Genomic DNA, 20000 nt, shown 5'->3' with positions numbered 1-20000 from the left:
CCCAACCACTTAATTAACCATCTCTTTCAAACAATCTCTCCAGACGTTAACCCAGGCTTTCCATGTGGACAGAAAGTTTTCAGAACTAAGTGCAGAGACAAGGCTGTGTGGATAGAATCCATCTGCATTAACAAGCCGTGATAAAAATCCGTACCTAATTCACAAAATGCCTACAATAGGATTGGGGATGCATGGTCTGTCTGTCTGTCTGTCCAGTGGTGAGTTAAACCTTGACAGCCTCTTCAGAACACAGCTAAAGCTGCGGGGAAAATGGATGTTGATGGAAAAAGGCAGAATTAACCGGATTTAAAGTTGGTGGAGGACGAGAACGAAACTGTGAATGAGGAGGAGGGGTTGAGAGGGACAAGAGATTAAATCCCCTTCACAGCCAAACTCTGCCACGGCCACATCTTTAACCAACTACAAATATGGAGATGAGCCAGAGAGGTCATCCAGGAGCAGGTCAGCTCCTTTGGAATGCTGCGCCCTGGACGATGTCTGAATGACCTCATAATCCTGTAGCGTGTTGCCCCCATTCGGCCCCCCGTGGCTCCCCCAGCCCAGATGTATGCAGTTTGGAGAGGGGCCTTGGTGGGTTGGGAGCTCCCTCTGTGTTTACCCCGTGTCAGGACACCAGCGGAGGGCCAAGCGTTGCTGAAATGCTCCTCCATTGTGTGTCGGTGCTCCTTTGTGAGTTGACAAATGGAGAGGCTACTGGTGCAGGGTGGGAGAGGGAGGGGTGAGGGGAGGGAGGGGTGAGGGGAGGGTGGCCCCACAACGGCAGCAGGTGCAGGGGGGGGGAACCAATATTTGCCCAGCAGCTTCCGTGACACGCAAGTTAGCGGCTGAAGAAAGAGGGTGACTGTCTTCTCACAAAGGGGTCCGTTACAGACCCATCAATCCTGGACTGACTCCTCCAACCAATGGAACAGCCCCCTCCCCCCTCCTCTCTGTTCTCCAAATCCCTATAGGGTGGACAAAAGTTGGCAACATGTGTCATTGCTGAGGTCAGGCCCAGACCTCCCGCTACCAGCTACCGGCTACCAGTCTCTTCTCTCTCTCTATCTCCCCCACAGTGCAGTGGGCCAGAGGGTTGACCAGAGGGTTGACCACACCCCAGCTTCTGACTCACTCAAACTTTGTTATATAAATGCAGCAGTGCAAGAGTACATCTGTCAACACTGACCAGTGTATCGATCGGCTCAACGTGGTATGTTCACGGCAGCATTTCTAGTTAGGTCTTAACACTCTACCAACGCATCAAGTTTGATATATAGAGTTGCAGCACTTGCTGCCATTATGATGCAGCGCACCCAGTAGCGGCCAAGCCCATCCGTGGAGCCCACCATTCTCATGCCTGTCACTAGCAATTTGGCAAAAATCCCTCTAAAGTGGGAGGTCTCCGTTGCAAGCTTTGCCACTTCTGAATCAAATCTGTTTGGAACTATGTTTTCCTTTCCTCTATTTTTACCTCTGAATAATGCAAAGAGAGAACAATGAGGGATAAGGCGTGGGACAGGGAAAAGAGGGGTTGGGAATAAGTTGGTATGGACAAGGGTGGCAGCAAAGAAGCTAAGCTTCTTCTGAAAGGGAGAAATAGGGGGTGGGGTGGGATGGGTGTGTGTGTGTGTGTGTGAGGGGGGGGGGGTTGAGTGGGGGGCAAGTGATTGAATGCACTCCAAGGTGTCTCTCTCTCGTTCCCTCCCTCGCCCTTGTCTGTGGCTGGACATACAAAATGAAAGCTTAATCCGGGTAGAAGGAAAATCTATGGCGGGGGGTCTGGTCCGTGTGTGGGGATTAATAAGCTGGCGATGCAGATTCAACAACAAGGCTGATGCTGTTGTTCCATCACTGCCTTGACCCACGTCTAAACAAAGCCCACTAGCACGCTACTGGGTAGAACGTCCATGGCAATCCCCTGTGAACATGAATAAAATATCACGGTGGCACCTCATTAGAGGAGAGGGAGCAGATATGAAGCAACACTGCAGCAGGGACAGCCAGGTCACAGGGTTCAGATGAACACACAGTGGCAGGAGAATACACAACCACAACATAGAACAAAACCAGTGTGGCGTTAATGTCAATTTACATACAGTGTTTTTACAATGTTGTATTCATTTTATAATTTCAAAGAAAGGTCCACTTTGCCTTAAATGAAGTTAACATTGTATTAGAAGGTTGTTACATAGTGATAGTTTACATGGTATAATAAGTTGAATGGTTTGTGTTATCAGTCAAATGGAATATTCCACTATTTCTGTCCTCATGGTAGAGCCATATTGCATAATTACAAACTTTTGTTTTGCTTAGGGAAGTTCATTTCAACCTCATATAAGGTTTTGTCCAGGAAGCTACATAAAACAGACCAAGTGACCTGCCTCTGAAGGACCTGCCTCTGAAGGACCTGCCTCTGAAGGACCTGCCTCTAAAGGACCTGCCTCTGAAGGACCTGCCTCTGAAGGACCTGCCTCTGAAGGACCTGCCTCTGAAGGATCTGCCTCTAAAGGACCTGCCTCTAAAGGCAATGTCACGCTAGGTCATCCTCATACAACACTGGTATGCAGAAATCCATTTAGCATTGTCCCTATTAATATATCTCCTGCTGAGAAATGATGTTGGCACAGGTACAGAACCTGACTAATAATATCATCGCTCTTGGCTATCAGTGTGGAGTCTTCCTGCATATCTCCTGTAGAATCAACTCTCTGCCACCCCTCATCAGCTGACAGATACATCTCCCTCACTCACACCCAGTCCACCTAGCCATTTAGCATTGCCACACTATCCGCTAAATGTAAATACATTTAGGCCACACTTTTCGGAAAGAGACACACATATTTCGGAGTAATTAACCTCTCATCAGTGAATCCCCCCATACCCTCTCTCTCACTCCAAGGAGTCAGATATATTGATAAGTGGAGCCTAGGCTCTGTCCCACACTGCTCAGGCTCTGGACCTGCTGTTGGTTAATGAAGCCTCGGTGGGCGCCCGGAAGAAAGGCCAGCTGATTTTTCAGCTCCAGCCATTAGCAGTGTTGGGTAGGTGGGGTGGGGGTCAGGCACACCAGCGATGGATGTGGTGTAAAGTAAAGACAATTATGATGTCACAACGGGCGATGACATATGAGTGGTCCGCGTCAGCATCTCCAGATGGGCTGTGAAAGCCTGTGACATATCCGCTGTCAGGAGCTCAATTGGGGATGACCTTTCCTCCTGGCTGGTTCAGGGATGGATGTGGCTCCTAGCAGGACTAATGGCAGGCACAGGATGGGAGGGTGGAAGTCCCTCAACGCTATGCCACTGAGAGACTGTAGCCTTCTGTTTTATTCAGAAAGGAGGGAGAGAGTGAGAGAGGGAGGGAGAGAGGGAGGGAAAGAGGGAGGTAGAGAGAGAGAGAGAGAGAGAGAGAGAGAGAGAGATTGAATATAGAGGGCCTAGCCTCAGTAGTACACAACGGTGAGGGAATGAGAGAGCAAAAAATACACCTCCACAAGTAAACAAAGCAGAACATTGCTGCTCAATGACACATCGAGATGCATGTCCATGTCCAGGTCCAGGTCAGGCTTGGCTGAGCCCAGGAAATGCACTTGTGGAGAGGGCTGAGGGTGGGCAGGCTCCGGGCAGCCAGGCAGCTGTGGTTTAGTAGTGAGTGGTAGCCTGCCACTGCGGTGGATGAGCTTGGGCCTCCTAGCATGTGGCTACATGCTGCTCCTGCTGTGAGACAGGGACCGTGGGCCGGCGTTCAACCTCCCCCTGTCAGTCAATCCCTGGCCCAATGTCCCCTGACTGCCCTCCCAGCACAGCTGTCAAGTGTGGTCATTTGGTGTCGACGCTTGGGCCAGAGAGCAAAGGAATCTCTGACTGTGGTAAAACGCAAAAGTTCCTGGGCCAGCTCCAAATTCAGCTAGCGGTTGGGGCTCTCTGGGTCTAAAGTGGTCAACACTGGGTTGAGGGGCTGGAACAACGAAGTGAGGAGGTGCAAGAACTGCATGTAACCCACCGTGCTGCACACAGCAAAGGGTAGGTCCTATAGAGAGACCCACTACATGAACGAACGAGAGTGGAGTCTATGAAACTGGTATACAGTATAGTGGAGTCAGAAAGATTAGGGAGTGCCCAAGACCGTGGCCTTGTATCACTGGTTTTGACTGCAGGGGAGAGTAGGTTGAATCATCTCCTATAAAGCGTTACGGTGACAACAGATAGATCTGCAACAGCAAATGAACCACTTTATAATGAATGCACCCTGAAGCCTTAATTGATTCTGAATTGATGTTGCTGTTGCTGACGGATGCCTTGAAAATAAGAGAGCCCCAACAAAGTCATGTTTCATCATCTATGTTGAGTTTGTTGACATAGAACATGGGCATATAGGACAGCGGGTCATCTGAATGTACACAATTGGAACAGGGGTAATTTAGTTTTACAGTAGTTTATCTCTCAGGTTGAAGCACGAATATGTCACAGCAGTCCTTGTTCCTCCTTTGAGAACATTTGTGTCTGACCCTACACAACCCAGATTGTGACCTTTGCCATGACATTTGGAGAGGAGGATATAAATTCCCTGGACTCTTCCTAAGCAGTGTGAGAAAATCACAAAAACTGTTTTTGAAAGTACCTTTTTTATTGTCTGTGGGAGTGTGTGGACACGGAGTGGTTTAAAGGTCATTTCGGGGAGGGTTGAAGTATGTGCTATGCTATTTTGTACCCTGGATAAATAACTAGAACTAAGCCCTGACAGTGTGGTGACCCTCAGCACTCAATGTGAACTGAAGACTACTCAAACTGTTCCATCGAAACTAACCAACAGCTTGCACTACACATAAGGTCTGTGGCCTTGACAGCAAAATGTAGCAGAGTCAATATTTGATATGTGGCCCTAATATTTGAGCAGTACACATCAAGGAGTGTTTCTCAACCTGTAAATGTGTTTTCTAAAAGTTGTGTTCTGCCTTTTTTCATGACAAATCTCTTCAATGACTGTCTGTGACTTTAAAAAAGCGAGGGTGTCACTTCATGCTCTTCCAATGACTTAAGCGGTTGGCAGGGACCTTGTTTGGGATGCTATTTCAGTGAGCAAGCAGCACTAAGCATGTTATTATGAGTACGACTATGTTGATGAAGGGGTGTGTATGTGTGTGTGTGTGGGGGGGGGAGGGGGAGTCACTCAAGCAAATAAGTCAAATCACATTGCCTGAAGCAACGTACAGTAAGGGCGTGCTGGAGATGTACAATGTGGCACTGACTGCGGTGCGTGGTAGAGCAGATCACTGGAAAGGCTGCAGTGACAGTGGTACTGTAGACCCCTGGCATCCCTATTCACGGGATTAGGAAAAGTGAAAGGTAGTGCTTGACTGTGCGCAGCTTTAGCCCCTGTTATTACTCGTGCACAACTACTGAGTGGGATTGTGCATGGTGGAAGTTCTTAAGTCTGTCAGAGGAGCAGTGAGAAGAGACGGGGACATAGATTACCTCTCACTTTCATCTCACAACATTTAAAGGTAAAGAAAATGTGATATAGCGCAAAGAAAAGACATATGATGAATAAAAGCAACATTGGTCCATTCAGTGTGGGCAAAATGTGTTTGTTTGTTTAAAGATGAAAACTTCTGAGTGTGTGTTTGTTTCTTATTATTTCTGGTCATATATAAAAATACAATTATGTAATTCATGTTCAAAACAGTTCCAGAAACTGAAGGGGACAATAACAACATTCTTTCAAAAGACATCCAATCATTTAACTGTAAGTCGCTTCAGCTTGTATTTATTTTTATGTACAGGGGGGTAGTGGGGGGGGGGGGGGGGGGGGTCTTTAGGGGGGACCGTTAAGATGTAGCCTAAAGAGATGGGTCTTCAATCTACGGCAGAAGATTGGTAGTGACTCTGCAGTCATGACAGCAGTGGGAACCTCATTCCACCAGCGGGGCGCCAGGACAGTGAAAAGCTGTGACCGAGTAGTGCGGCTGCTGCATCCACGTAGAGGATGGACCACGTTTCCTGCCATCACGCAGCGCCCATTTATTGTGAAGCTATTTTTAAAGACCATACTATGCTGCACTTGTATGCGAAGGTGAGCGCAAAAAGAGGCGGACATGCTTTATTTAAATAAGGTGTGCGCCTCACTCATATCCAGTGGACTGTGACTTGGAAGGGGGGAAAACCAGGTCTGAAAACATTACCTCAAACACATTTGCCGGACATAACAATTGAAAACAAAGATGTACTTAAAAGTGAGAAAATGTGTGTGCTATCAAAAGAGAAAATCGGCCAAAGAATCACCAACTCAATACGGTCAATGCTCCGATAAATCTCCTATCAAACATTATTTAAAAAAAGGTTTGCGGAGTTAAAACAAAGAGCTAAGGATCTAGAAATAAGTCAAAGAAAGGCACCAGTGACGGACCGGAGGGGAGAGAAACCCAGAATGAATGTGAGGAAATGGCTTTACAACTCGTGGACCAAGTGGCCAGCGACAGCCTGGGTATAGAGGGGTCACTCAAAATAAAGATGGATAATAAGTAAGACCTATAACATGTGTTTTTGGTTAATTTAACATCATATGGTTTGCACTGTACGTATCCCGTTTCGTTGATGATAGGCTTAGACCTAATATGTTGTTTTGTTTTTAAGATGAACCCTCATCATCTGCTGAGCACACCAGTGATGAGCCGGAACCATTCCTCTTGTGCGCCACTGCCGACTGTCTCAAAACCAACAGCTTAGTTTAGGCTACTGCTATAAAACACAACGCCGTAGAGAGCCAACTCTTAATCAAGCAGTTGACAGTCGACTGTCGCCAATGGAATGCAAAGCAGTGGAAAAGCTCTGGTCCCGATCCCAAAGGCTAAATCTTGAGTGGTGTAATTGTCATATCTATATTTTCTGATTTAAAACAAATCTTATAGGCCTATATTCTATTTTCCGGGTAGCATATCTGGCGATAACGCAATTGAATGGCAAAAATGGCATTTACCCCATGTATGGTGCGCCACATCCTACCCCTGGTGCAACTCTTCCAGGGGCGTATGTGCATAGGTATTTTACTTATATTTGATGTAGGTGTGTGGTGCGAATATCGGGTTAGCATACTGTGTGAAGACAACACACCCATCTCTGCGAGCCAGGCGCAGGTGGAGCGTAGAGATGTCTGCGCACCACATTGTCACATCCACTTGCGTCCGTTTGAAAATCACCCCTGATACTGTACAGTACAGTATAGGTAAGATGTCACAAAAAAGCCAAGCTAGGTTCGGCCAGCATATGTGTGTGTGTGTGTGTGTGTGTGTGTGTGTGTGTGTGTGTGTGTGTGTGTGTGTGTGTGTGAGTGTGAGTGTGTGCGTGTGTGTGTGTGTTGTAGAGCTATCTTAATGAATCATAAAAGCCAAGGCAGAAATCACTGCTACTCCTCAAATACAGTTTCCCATCAACCATCAAATGTCCAGGGAGGCTTGATGCATTGCCTCTCACGGCTCACTTGCCAGAGAATGTAGACATGGATATCTTGATCATGTCTGTGAATTACTTAATGGCTAGCTTCAGTAATATAGATAATGTGCTATCAGCGCTGGTGTATGACAATGGAAATACAAGTGATAAAGAGGCATATGTAAAAGTGTGTCAGCATGAATTTATTTTAAAATGAAAATAATATAAAATTAAAAAAGAAAAAAAGAACAGAGTGTCTTTGGGAGAAAAGGGAATATTTGCATGCATTTGGGCCCATAAACTGCAGCTGATAAAAATGTCCCACTTTCGCTGACGGTTCACCTTGAAGACAGAGAGGATCACGGACCAAAGAGACAGGACGGATAAAAGACAGCCTAATCAAAACATCCCTGGGAAATAATGACTATGAACTATAAATAAATATTTCCCCAGATGATTAAATGGATCGGCCGGTGGTTCGGAGAGAAAACCTGGACTGGTGGTGGTGGTGGTGGTGGTGGGGGTGGTGGTGGTGGTGGTGGTGGTGGTGGTGGTGGTGGTGGGTTAGATAAGAAGTGAGGATGAGGTGCGTGCGTGCGTGCGTGCGTGCGTGCTTATAGGAAGATAAGGAGGATAAGATGCAGCTGTCTGAGCCATGTAATGTGCTGGGAGGCTCTTAAACAACCAAGCCAGGCAGGGAGGCCCTCCCAACCAACAGATAAAGGCAAGGCACGTGTGCCCCTGCACCCCCCCACTCCCCCCCACCCCCCTCTTTGTCTCTCAGCCAACGCAATGCTTGCTAGCTAGCTAACACAAAGGCATCTGCACCAAAGGGAAAGAATAATGACACACTGCTATTCAGAGGGAAAGAGATGAATTTAGAGCACTCCCACAGCTATGAGTGGCAGTGGAGTTTTGTCTGGGTAACTTCGGGCCCAGAAGTTCTACACTGGGGATTGTGTTGTAGCTGTCATAAACAACAGTACTTTCTACTTCCTGAAGCACCCGGTAAATCTTTACACAAACGTGCATTTAGAATCTCAGCAGGCAGAGCTTTATTGTAAACCTCCTGTTGATGTCAACTACAAATTATGATATATGCATGTGTGTGTGTTTATGTGTGTGTGTGTGTGTGTGTGTGTGTGTGTGTGCACATATGTATGAGTGGGCCTGTAGGTTTGTAAACAGACTACATCTGTGCAGTAGTCTTTGATTGATCAAGCGAGCACAAAGTGGGAGTGCAGTAATTGAGTTTTGCGTCAGCCCTTGCAGTCTTGCGAATTGGTATCTTTCTTTCATGTGTGAATTGCCTACAAATCAGTTTTTCAGGAAGTTTTTACCGACTCTGAGATGAACACATTATGTAGTTTGACGGGATATAAAGGGATATTTAGATCGGTAAATACAGCACACCTGGATTGAACAACTGCACAGTCCTTCTTGATCATCTGAGATCATCATCTTAACAGGCTATAAAAACCTCCTGAAGGATATTACTTCCCCTCCAACATCAATAAAGGGTGAGATGAGTGGACCTGTATGCACACCATACCACCAAACATGCAGCTTGAGACCTGGAGAGGACTTTCAATGCTCTGGCCTCCAACACATATTGACAATCTATACATACAAATCAGTGTTGTCTTTTTTTTTCTTTCTTTTTTTACCAGTCGATTCTGGTGCATGAGGGCGGGGCGGGAGGCAGGGGGCGATCAATCACTCACAATGTTTTATATCTAACACATGTTTACTACAATGATAATGGTTTAAATGTGCTCTGACAACAGGCACCAGACATGTGTCCACAGCACGTGTCGATGACATCGACAGGGAGCATGCTGTTCAACCGAAGATCAGCATCAGAAGTGGTATGTTCAAAAAGTTACTTTTAATACATCTCCAAAACCCTCCGAAAGACTAAACTGTGTTTGAGTGCAGCGAATTCCCTGCCCTGCTGTCACGCTGTAGGGGTCTGGTGACTGTCGAGGGTTCGGCCATCCTGTTACTGTTCTCCTCCAGCCAGATGGCCAAACTGAGCCATGGTGGGCCCTCAGGTTGGGGAGCACAACGCTGTCACCTCAGTTCACTGGAGGTCCAACAATCTGCTATATCCATCACCATCCATACCCTTTCCATACCATGTCACCACAGAGGAGCATGAACGTGGGATCTGGTGAGGCAGTAACCGGAGGCCATCTGCCCACCCAGGCTGGACTGTCATCACAGGCCTTCTGGAGGTGAGAGAACCCAGTACAGTACAGCCAGATCACTAGCAAATCATGCCTGCGCTCCATCTCCCTTCCTCTCTCTCCCCCCCCCCCCCCCCCCCCTCTCTCTCTCTCTCTCTCTCTGTCTCTGTCTCTGTCTCCCCATCCCCCCTCCGTCCCTCCCTCCCCCTCTCCCAGTGTGAGCACATGCTGTTCTCCTCCTCCATCCATCCCCATTCATAGAGCAACCTGTCAGTATTGACACTTAGGGCTGATAGTGTTACGCTGCATCTCAATGAGGCACACACACACTTACTGTAACACTCAGCGACAAATGTGCCCCAACAAGGAGCCAGATTCTTGGGGTGGACCGGGTGAAGTGTAAAAGACTTGGATTATCCGTTTTCACATTGATGAATCATATTCCTGACACTGGTGAGCAGATGGGGATTTTGTAAGTAAGGTTCTTAATGGAGTTGTACAGACGGATAGCAGCAAGATAAGCTGTCGCTGGGGCAGAAACATTTCAAGTACACTAAGATGTCAAGATTGTATCTGTGGGATCGTTGGCAGTTAGTTCCATTTCCGTATCCAGGTGATAAGGGTGGGATTTCAAGTCTGCAGATCCTTATCGCTGACATGCATGTTGGCATAATTCTTTAGATAACCTGCTGGAGAGACCAGTATCTAGCCTTGTTCTTACACTGTGAAAGACTCCACTATAAGCAAACTCTCTCTCTCTCTCTCTCTCTCTCTCTCTCTCTCTCTCTCTCTCTCTCTCTCTCTCTCTCTCTCTCTATAATGTCTCTCTATTATGCATCTCTCTGTCTCTCCTTCTCTCATGCTGCACACGCAACAAGACAGACCAGAAAGTGCCCCACTTCTGTTACTTAGGCTGTCTGACAGCTCAGCGAATAGGATCTGAGCTTTTACAGCAACAGGGGAAGTGCAGTAGCACATATTCATTTAGTCACAGTTTCAGGAAGAGAGGAAATCAAATGGTTTGCCAACGACAAATTAAACAGCGCTTCGTAACAGCTCTTTAGTGACCCTGCTTCATGTTCAATCCAGTGACTTTCTACCAAAAAAGGAAATTCACAGATGCATAGCCTCAAAATGACGAGCTGAGCTAAGGTAGGAACATCTTAGACTGCTTCATGAAAAAAAATAAAAATAAAATCCTTAATACACAGGTGGGTACTTTGACACACAAACAGCTAAGCTCTGTCACAGTAGAACATATTGTGTTCTATGTTTCATTGTTCTTTAAGGGCAAATTATCCCCCACTGATGAACTGTACACGGCTACAGTATGTGATGAAGACAGAATATTCTATTCAGTTGTCATGAAATCACCTAACGGCTTGTTTGAGTGCCGAGCAAGACAAAACGTCCTGTCTCGCCCGCTGTCTCCCACAGCCTAATTGGCTGAGACTGTGAACGAGCGCGCGCGCACACACACACACACACACACACACACACACACACACACACACACACACACACACACACACACACACACACCTGCAGAGCAGTCTGCCTGATCAACGCAAAGATCTGTGCAGTAAATAGCAAAAAAGAGTAAACAACAGCTCCCTGCCTCCCAGTCCCCCTGGCTACCCCTGGAGAAAGTGGGCCGCTGCCGCGGTGCTCCTAATGGAGTGATTGACAGTCCCTTACAGAGCACTTCCCCTAGCCGTGGGGCCTGGGGTCGCAGGAAAACAAGGCTCCCGCTGGCACCCGTCCCCCCCGCTGCTCCAACACCTGGAGCCAGCCCACGGAGTAGCCCTATCTAGGAGCAGCCCTGCCCAGGCACACAGACCAACAGGCTGGGGTGGGCTGCTCGGGGCTGGCCTGCCAGCATGGGGCCTATACATTTACAAGATACTTTTTAATGGTGCTCAAGTGCCCGGAGAGAGCTGACTCCAGACCTGTTACATTTTAAAAAAAAGTCCCTATTCTTCTGGCAAGGCCCACTTCCTTAGCCTGGCTGTTCTCTGTTCAGCACCAGTACCAGTTAGTGCTCTCTATTTTTGAGCTAACAATTAGGGTGCTAATGAGTCTAAATCATGTGGGTCTGTGGCTGCCTGCCTCTCTGTCCGCCTGCCTGCCTGCCTGCCTGCCTCCCTGCCTCCCTGCCCGCCCTGCCTACCCACAGCACAAGCCACCCCTCTCAGTGCAGCCCAATGCTTTGGGATCAATTTGGAGGCGGTGTAATTGCCATGAAACCGTTGTAGCATCATTAGACCTGAGCCTGAAATGCCATTGCAGGGGGAATGAAAGGGCATAGCTAACAGCTTCTCTGTGGCCATAAAGGTTACTTTTAATCACCAATGAGGAATCCTATCCACACCACACTTCCTGATCCTAAGACATGGCCTAGTCTCTCTACTCCACTCCAAGCTTCAACAGTATGCTAGCTCGCTAGCAGCTACACTGGGGAGGGATGGGGAGGAGCGCCCAGTCTGATTAAGTGGTGGTTGTGTTGGTCACGGACAAATAAGTCTGACCTTTGACCTCACGTGTGGTGGTACAACGAGAGGCCCTAATTAGGAGGCTGGAGAGTGGACCCCTGGTACACTACCATACAGAGAGAACATGGTGGGGCTGAACACACTGTCAGGGTCAGGACCATGCGGTATACACTGGGCATGAGTAATGCATAGTACTGGATTGTGTTTTGCTCTCTCTAAAGGTCGACCATCCTCCTAACCGGAATGTGTCATTAGAGTCAGGAGAAATCACCACAAGCAGTACAAAATGCACCTCATAATTCACCTATTGAAATCAAAAGTTCCCTCTCTCTGTCTCTGTCTCTGCCTCTCTCTCTCTGTCTCTCTCTCTCTCTCTCTCTCTCTCTCTGTCTCTGTCTCTGTCTCTGTCTCTGTCTCTGCCTCTCTCTCTCTCTCTCTCTCTCTCTCTGTCTCTCTCTCTGTCTCTCTCTCTCTCTCTCTCTCTCTCTCTCTCTCAGAGTGGGAACTGTACAGTAGCTCAGGAATTCAGGTGACATCAGGAGTGTATTTAAAGGCTGAAATTTGGACAAAAATGGCCTCAATGCAGGCTGGGAGAGGAAGCAATGATGGCAGCGTCGAACGCCAGGTCTCAGTCAGGGTAAGATGATTACACAAGAGTGGGTCTTTCTTTCTTTCATTCCTGGAGAAGGATTTACTTTGCCATTGCTGCTTAAGAGGGCCCTCACTCTAATAGCAACAAAAGGAATGGGATGCTGTAGAACACCAAATTGCAGAATGAAACCAAGAAAGCTATAATTCAGTCTGTATCCTGTCAGTGCATATAGTGAGATATGTCATGACTGTCAGAGAGGCCTGCTACTGGCTGGATCTGCAGCTCAGTCGGATCACACAAAACAGCCCCTGCTATAACAGCAGACCTGAAAAACCTACGTCTGTAATAAATGTCGCACACATTATTATGCATGGAAGCGACTTTCGAAAGTGCAGCCACACAGACATTCATCTTTTTTTTTTTTTGTTATTCTTTTTTTTTTCTTCCTCTGTTCAGTTTTGAAAAAGGGAGAGAGAGCATGCAGACAGGCACACAAGACAGGAGCTCTTGTTCACACACTGCTTCTCCCTCATCCTTTTCTCCACCATCATCAATAGTAAGTCTGTTTCAACTGCTGCCAGCAGGAAGACTGACACACATCTCTCTCTCTCTCTCTATCTCTCTCTCTCTCTCTCTCTCTCTCTCTCTCTCTCTCTCTCTCTCTCTCTCTCTCTCTCTCTCTCTCTCTCTCTCTCACACGCACACACGCACACGCACACGCACACACACACACACACACACACACACAGTGATGCTGAATCTAGGTCAAAGATGCATTAAAATTTCAACAAAGTCCTGGACCATTTAGGTGCTGCGGAAACAATTCAAATGGATGTTGAATTCCCGGTGGGCCCCTGGTGTACCTCACCTAGCGGACACCACTTCAAAGCCGCTGTGGAGGGTCAGGGACTGTCGCACGTGCATGCGCACACAGACACACACACAGACACACACAGATACACACACACACGTACACACACACACACACACACACACGCATAAATGCACACACACACACAGACACAGACACACACACACACACACACACACACAGACACACACACACACACACACACACACACACACACACACACACTCAACCTTTACTACTTTCTGAGCTGTAGCTAGAAGACACACAGGGGCCTAGTAGAGTAGGCCTATAGCTGCCATTAGAAGCAGCAGCAGTTTGGAGCAAAGGGACATGAACCTCAACAGCAGTTAAAGACAGTGGCAGAGGTAGCTTGGGCCATCCATTTACACAGCCTTTACACAGCCTATCTGTCTCGTAACCGCCAGAGAAGAGGAAGGGAAACAGGGAGGGACACCCAGTAGTCAATCCCACAGAGCTTCTTTGCAAGTTCATTTTGCAGGGTATAACTTATGTTTCTTTCCTTCAGTTTCTTTCAAGGAAAAATCTATAACTCCCGGATAATTGCATTTCTCCCCTGACCGTTGTTGTGGAGGGCTGCATGGGTGGGTAGCAACACAAAAGTTGATGAAATATCCTCTGTGGGAAGGTTCCATTGAACAGCTCAGTCAGTGTAAAGCGTTGAGACGCAAGCAGATTGGCTCTGGGTTGATACACAGACACAGACACACAGAAACACACACACACACACACACACACACACACACAGAAACACACACACACACACACACACACACACACACACACACAGAGACACACAGGTGCAGTATCTCCCAGGCACCAATGCTAGCTCACCATAAAGAAAGATAGCTCTCTTGAGATGTTCATCCTTTCACTATGCTGCCTCCCTGTAGCTCCTACAGGACATACAGATACAGCTGAAAAAGATCAGCAGTTGAGGACCTGGTCAGTCCAATCTTTCCTCTCTTTAGCTACTCGACACTGGGCTAGCACGACATGAACGAGACAAGGACCACACTCGGCTGAACAACATGGTCTTCTGTCTTGTGAGGCCAGGCCAGGAAGTTGTTCCATCCACTGGCGTCATATAAATCCAGTGTACAGTAGATGCTACTGCCAGGACAACCCACTCAGAATGTCATTATCCCATCCACCAGTTGGTTTAGGCAGACTCTTCATTGGTTGATATAGAAATACACTCAGTATAGTGCTGTCGAGGCAGACACACGGTACCGGCTCGTCCTTGATCAGGCTGGATGATCTGCTCTACAAGGTCAATCAGGCTGGATGGTCTGCTCTACAAGGTCAATCAGACTGGATGGTCTGCTCTACAAGGTCAATCAGGCTGGATGGTCTGCTCTACAAGGTCAATCAGCTGTCAGCGCATTAAGGAGCATCCATGAAACACAGCATCTGAATACTACCCTGTATGTCAAGCGGCATGCAGTTATTAGGCGGTGCATCATTACTATACTGTGAAAAACACACACACACACACACACACACACACACACACACACACACACACACACACACACACACACACACAGAGACAAATCACAATGAATAAGTGACTATATTTAAATAATGAATCACATTCAATTCAAAATGCAGCACTTTCTGGTGACATTTGAAAAATGGTGCCAAATTATGAGTGATTTTCAATGGGGGACTGATGGAGCCTAATTAAATGAAACCTCACTGTTCAAAGGTACAGAGTACAGTAACCTTTTTGTTGTGCCCTGAAACAATAAGCTTGTAGCATACCACGTGGGATCTCCTACAGAGGGTCGTGCGCACGCACACGCACACACACACACACACACGCACACACACGCACACACACACACACACACACACACACACACACACACACGCACACACACGCACACACACGCACACACACACAAAGACATTCCACATAGCAGCGTCATATGCCCTGAGGCAGTGCCTGTTTGTGTTGCTTTATCTCACAGGGCTGTGTGTGTGTATGTGTCTGTGTGTGTATGTGTGTGTGTGTGTGTGTGTGTGTGTGTGTGTGGGTATGTGTGTGTGTGCCTATCAACCTGGAGCAGGACTGAAAAAAAATAATAATAATCACACACACACACACACACACACACACACACACACACACACACACACACACACACAGACACACACACAGACGCAGGAGACCATTACCTATGCTCACTGACGTAGACCTACATCCTTAAAAGCAGTCCTAACCACTGTACTGCAGAATAGGTGTGTTGTGTTAACACACTCAGAACACACCTCCGAGGCGCTGGGACTGTGACACAACCAGAGACTCCGTAGAAGCTGTTCAACCATCCAGCCCCTCAAAGACTAATGACAAAATGCAGTAGAAGAAGAAAAAAAACACCCTCCGTTCTCCTCCTCTCTGCCTCCTTTCCCTCCTCACTTCCTCTCCCCTTGTTACATTGTAATTGGCTTTATCTGGTAATGAAGGTCATCTATGCTGTGCTTCCACTCGCAGCTTCTGTTCCTATGAAGAGAGGAGGGAGGGCACGCCACATTCCTAATTATCACAGGAGAGTACATCACCAATGACCTACACCTCCCTCCTGCTCCACCTCCTCCTCCTCCTCACACTCACACTCACACACACACACACACACACACACACACACACACACACACACACACATAGACACACACACACACACACACACACACACACACACACACACACACACACACACACACACAACTCAACATCATGAAAGGGAACACACAAACAGCCTCGTCGACATAGCTGGGCGGCCCCTGCCCACTGTGTGTCACAATGACGGTGGCTCGGAAATGTATTCCTTATTAACAGTGAGCAACCTGCCCGGGTTTTTAATGGGGGAAAGAGAGTGGCTATTGGCAGTAGATCAGATAGGAGGGCTGATGGTTATTTTGAGTGGTCTGATAGGAATTCCAGGGCGTCTCTTCATGGCTTTGTTGTGCTTATTAGTCATCTTAACAGATAACAGATTGCCTCTTAATTGGTAATCCCACCAGAAGCCTTGAGAACCATATTGTAAAATGATCAACACCTTCGGAGGCCATCCTTCCTGCAGTAGTTTACCGTTGTAGCAGGTGAGGGAGGGAGGAAGGAGTTTTACAGAAATGAGGCCATAATGTTTGGCGTCCTGAGTTCCACTATGCAGTGAAGCAACATACTGCTGCAGGAGAGTCTGTAATTATTGGTCTTCAAATGGTGGGAACAATTAAAAACTACTTGACAGAGTACAGTCAACCATGTCAACAGAACAGTTGAGCAGCGAGGCGGGCCTCGTTAGCCGTGTTTCCCTGCATGTTTGTGCGTGTCTGTACTGCTTCACAGTGGCTATTCCTCAGCTCTAATGCATAGCATATGGAGGTGTATATGAAGAAAAGGATGCAGGCCAACCTTTCCATACCCTTTTGCGAGTGAGCAGTTGAAAAACATCCATGAAGGGCAAAAGAGATTATATGTCAAACTTGATATTTGCAAATATGTGCACTGGATCTTTACCTTTGAGGACTCTGAGGTAATTCCCTGTGTGTGAACAGCCCATATTTACCCTTTATGGTCGTTTACCTCCATGAACACTTGGGTTCTGAATAGGAGGTGGGAAGAAGGAGGGAGAAAAGGAGAGGGGTGATCAGGAGAGAAAAAAGCAATTTTCTCGTAGGTGGGTGTGTGTGTGTGTGTGTGTGTGTGTGTGTGTGTGTGTGTGTGTGTGTGCGTTTGCTTCCCTGGCTGGAGAATGATCTCTGTCTTCCACCATGAGGCTATCTCCTCCACCTTGAGCTGGGCATGAGGAGGTGCATTAGGAAGGAGATGACATCTCAGGCACAACAGTGAAATGAAAATGCAGTGAGGAAGGAGGGAGGGAGGGAGGGAGAGTAAATGAGCAGGGGAGAGCAAGAAAGACGCTTATTTGTCCTCCAGCGCTGCGGTGTGCAGAGTGCTCCATCCCTCCGCCGGGCTATCATTAAGAGGCTTTAGGAGTCGGCAGAGAAGACCAATCCACCTGACATCTCTCCTTCCCCCTGAAATAAAATCCCAGCTCATGGAAAATTCATCAGACACCTCGTCTCTTAAATTGCGGACTCACACTATTCGGCTGGAAATGTATTGTGCCGAGCAGTGATGGTTGTTTTACTAGGAGTAGGTAGGGCCTCGGGCCTTGAGCGGAACCAGGTCAAATGCTGCCTCTGTGGGTAAATAGACCCTCTGTGAGGGCATATACAGTCCAGTAAAGACAGGTTCCTAAATGATAGGGTGCATGCAGAACTACTGTAGACAGAGAGGAGGAGCACACACACCGATATGAACCTGAAAAAGGAACACGGTGGGTATCTGTCAAAAACCCATTTCAATCTCCTCCAGTGGCTGTGCAGTAAGTGTATGTCATCATCGTCATTATGTTTGAATTGAAGCACTCTAAAAGTGTCAACACAACAGATTGACCTACTGTTGATGTTTTTGTTGGCCAGTAACCACCTATACGATATGTATTATCCATATGTTATTATGTGATGTGTGCTAGACAAATTAAGTGTGTTTTAGGGTTAATCCTGCAGGTTCAAGCTAATTGTGTCAATATTGTCAAGTGGGCCACACAATGTACTGTATTCTTTGTCATGCAGTATTAATACCCACAATGCAGCACTTTGTAAGATGTATTATTTTATTTTTGGGGAGAGTATCACTTTTTATTGCTTTGCCATCCTGCAGGTGAATATTTTTGCAGTAGGTTGTTATACAAGATTTAAAATATTGTTTCCCCATGAGACTGTGTTCACGTAGTGCAGTGCACCAGGTAGATATTGACAAAGCAAGCAGCCTCACACCATGCTATCCATAATGTGAGGTAGCTGATTGTCTACACAGCTATGTTTTGCATCAATAAACCACACAAATCAATGACTTAATGAGGTCAAAGCGGTAACCACTGCCACAATCAGTTGTGCATGACTCCAAGTACAAAACAGGACCGTATTGGTCTTATTAAGACTTTTTTTTTTTTTCTGTCTTCATCTCAGTTATATTCTACTTGCATTTCCAATGTAATTGCAATAATGTTGAACAGAGTTTTAGAAGCCAAAATTCCAGAAACCTGAGCCTAAAGAGCATACCTGACCTTTTGTTCAACCGCCTGCTTGTAACAGCATGTGGGTGTACCTAAAAGAGTTGTGGGCCGTCCTTTGCCAAACCCATTTAATCTGCTGTATGACATCCAACACTAAACCGAGCTGCACCAGAACAAGCTCCTGGGAAAAGGTTCACCTGGTCCTGACAGAAACCATTACCAGAGAAACACCAGATTGCCAGCGGCATTGAAATAGACATGTTCTTTTGGGACCTCAAATGTGTGAAAATGAATACTTTGGAATCTGTTCAAAAACCTGCAGTCCAAACAGTTAAAATGTCCAAATAAACATGTGTGGCTGTCAATGCACATAAATCCCTGATATGTAATGTTTATATTGATATAGGGAAATATGGTGTTCAGTTCTACAAGGCATGCGTGGTTTACAGAAAAACCAAGATGAGCCTATGAGGGGGGAAGTACATTGGTCTTTATGAGCCCACAGAAACAAACCACTGGAAAATTTCAGCAGTTGGCCTGTATCACAGTGACCCCTACTGGTGGCAAAAACACACTTGCCACACCTGAACACCCATCAGGCTGGAATAAATACATATACAGTGAGTAAATCAACTACTAAACATCGACATATGCCCTGATATAGACAAGTGTACTGATATAGACAAGTGTACTGATATAGACAAGTGTACAGTACCAGTCAAAGGTTGGGACACACCTTGCCAAGAGTGTGCAAAGCTGTCATCAAAGCAAAAGGTGGCTACTTTGAAGAATCTAAAATATAAACCATATTCTGGTTTGTGTAACACTTTTTTGCTTACAACATAATTCCATATGTGTTCCTCCATAGTTTTGATGTCTTCAATATGAATCTACAATGTAGAAAATAATAAAAAAATAAAGAAAAACCATTGAATGAGAAGGTGTGTCCACACTTTTGACTGGTACTGTAAGTCATAAGATGTTGTTTATTTTCCAATTGAAGAACAACTGGATGAAATAGATATGGTCTCTACAAGATCTATTCAGCAGATAGGGTTTCATCCTCGTCAGTGCATCAGATCTGGATGATCTTTCAGTGCGGTGGTCAACCCATGATGAGCTTTTCTCCACTCCTCCGCTCCAAACACATGCACACCAATAGCAACAACAAAGGGAGATAGCTATCTTAATATGAGACCAGACTGACACGTTGGTGTCAGTTCCAATGTCCATGAAACGCCCAGCCACTATGAGAGAGAGAGGACTTGTCAGGAGACTATCTAACAACAACATAACACAGCTTTACTGATCACAATGATGA

The 20000-nt window shown here is 46.6% G+C and overlaps 1 protein-coding gene across 1 annotated transcript in view; it reads right to left on the bottom strand.

Annotated features, from left to right (window-relative positions):
* The window catches only part of diaph2 (diaphanous-related formin 2), a gene marked incomplete at both ends in the record, with an annotated part of 183542 nt that overhangs the window by 90721 nt on the left and 72821 nt on the right, over nucleotides 1–20000 (bottom strand). The window lies entirely within an intron of this gene.

This window comes from Argentina silus (genome assembly GCF_951799395.1).
Source record: "Argentina silus genome assembly, chromosome: 15".
Classification (NCBI taxonomy): domain Eukaryota; kingdom Metazoa; phylum Chordata; class Actinopteri; order Argentiniformes; family Argentinidae; genus Argentina; species Argentina silus.
The sequence above is the reverse complement of the archived record's forward strand: the minus strand, read 5'-3'. Positions and strand labels throughout refer to the sequence as shown.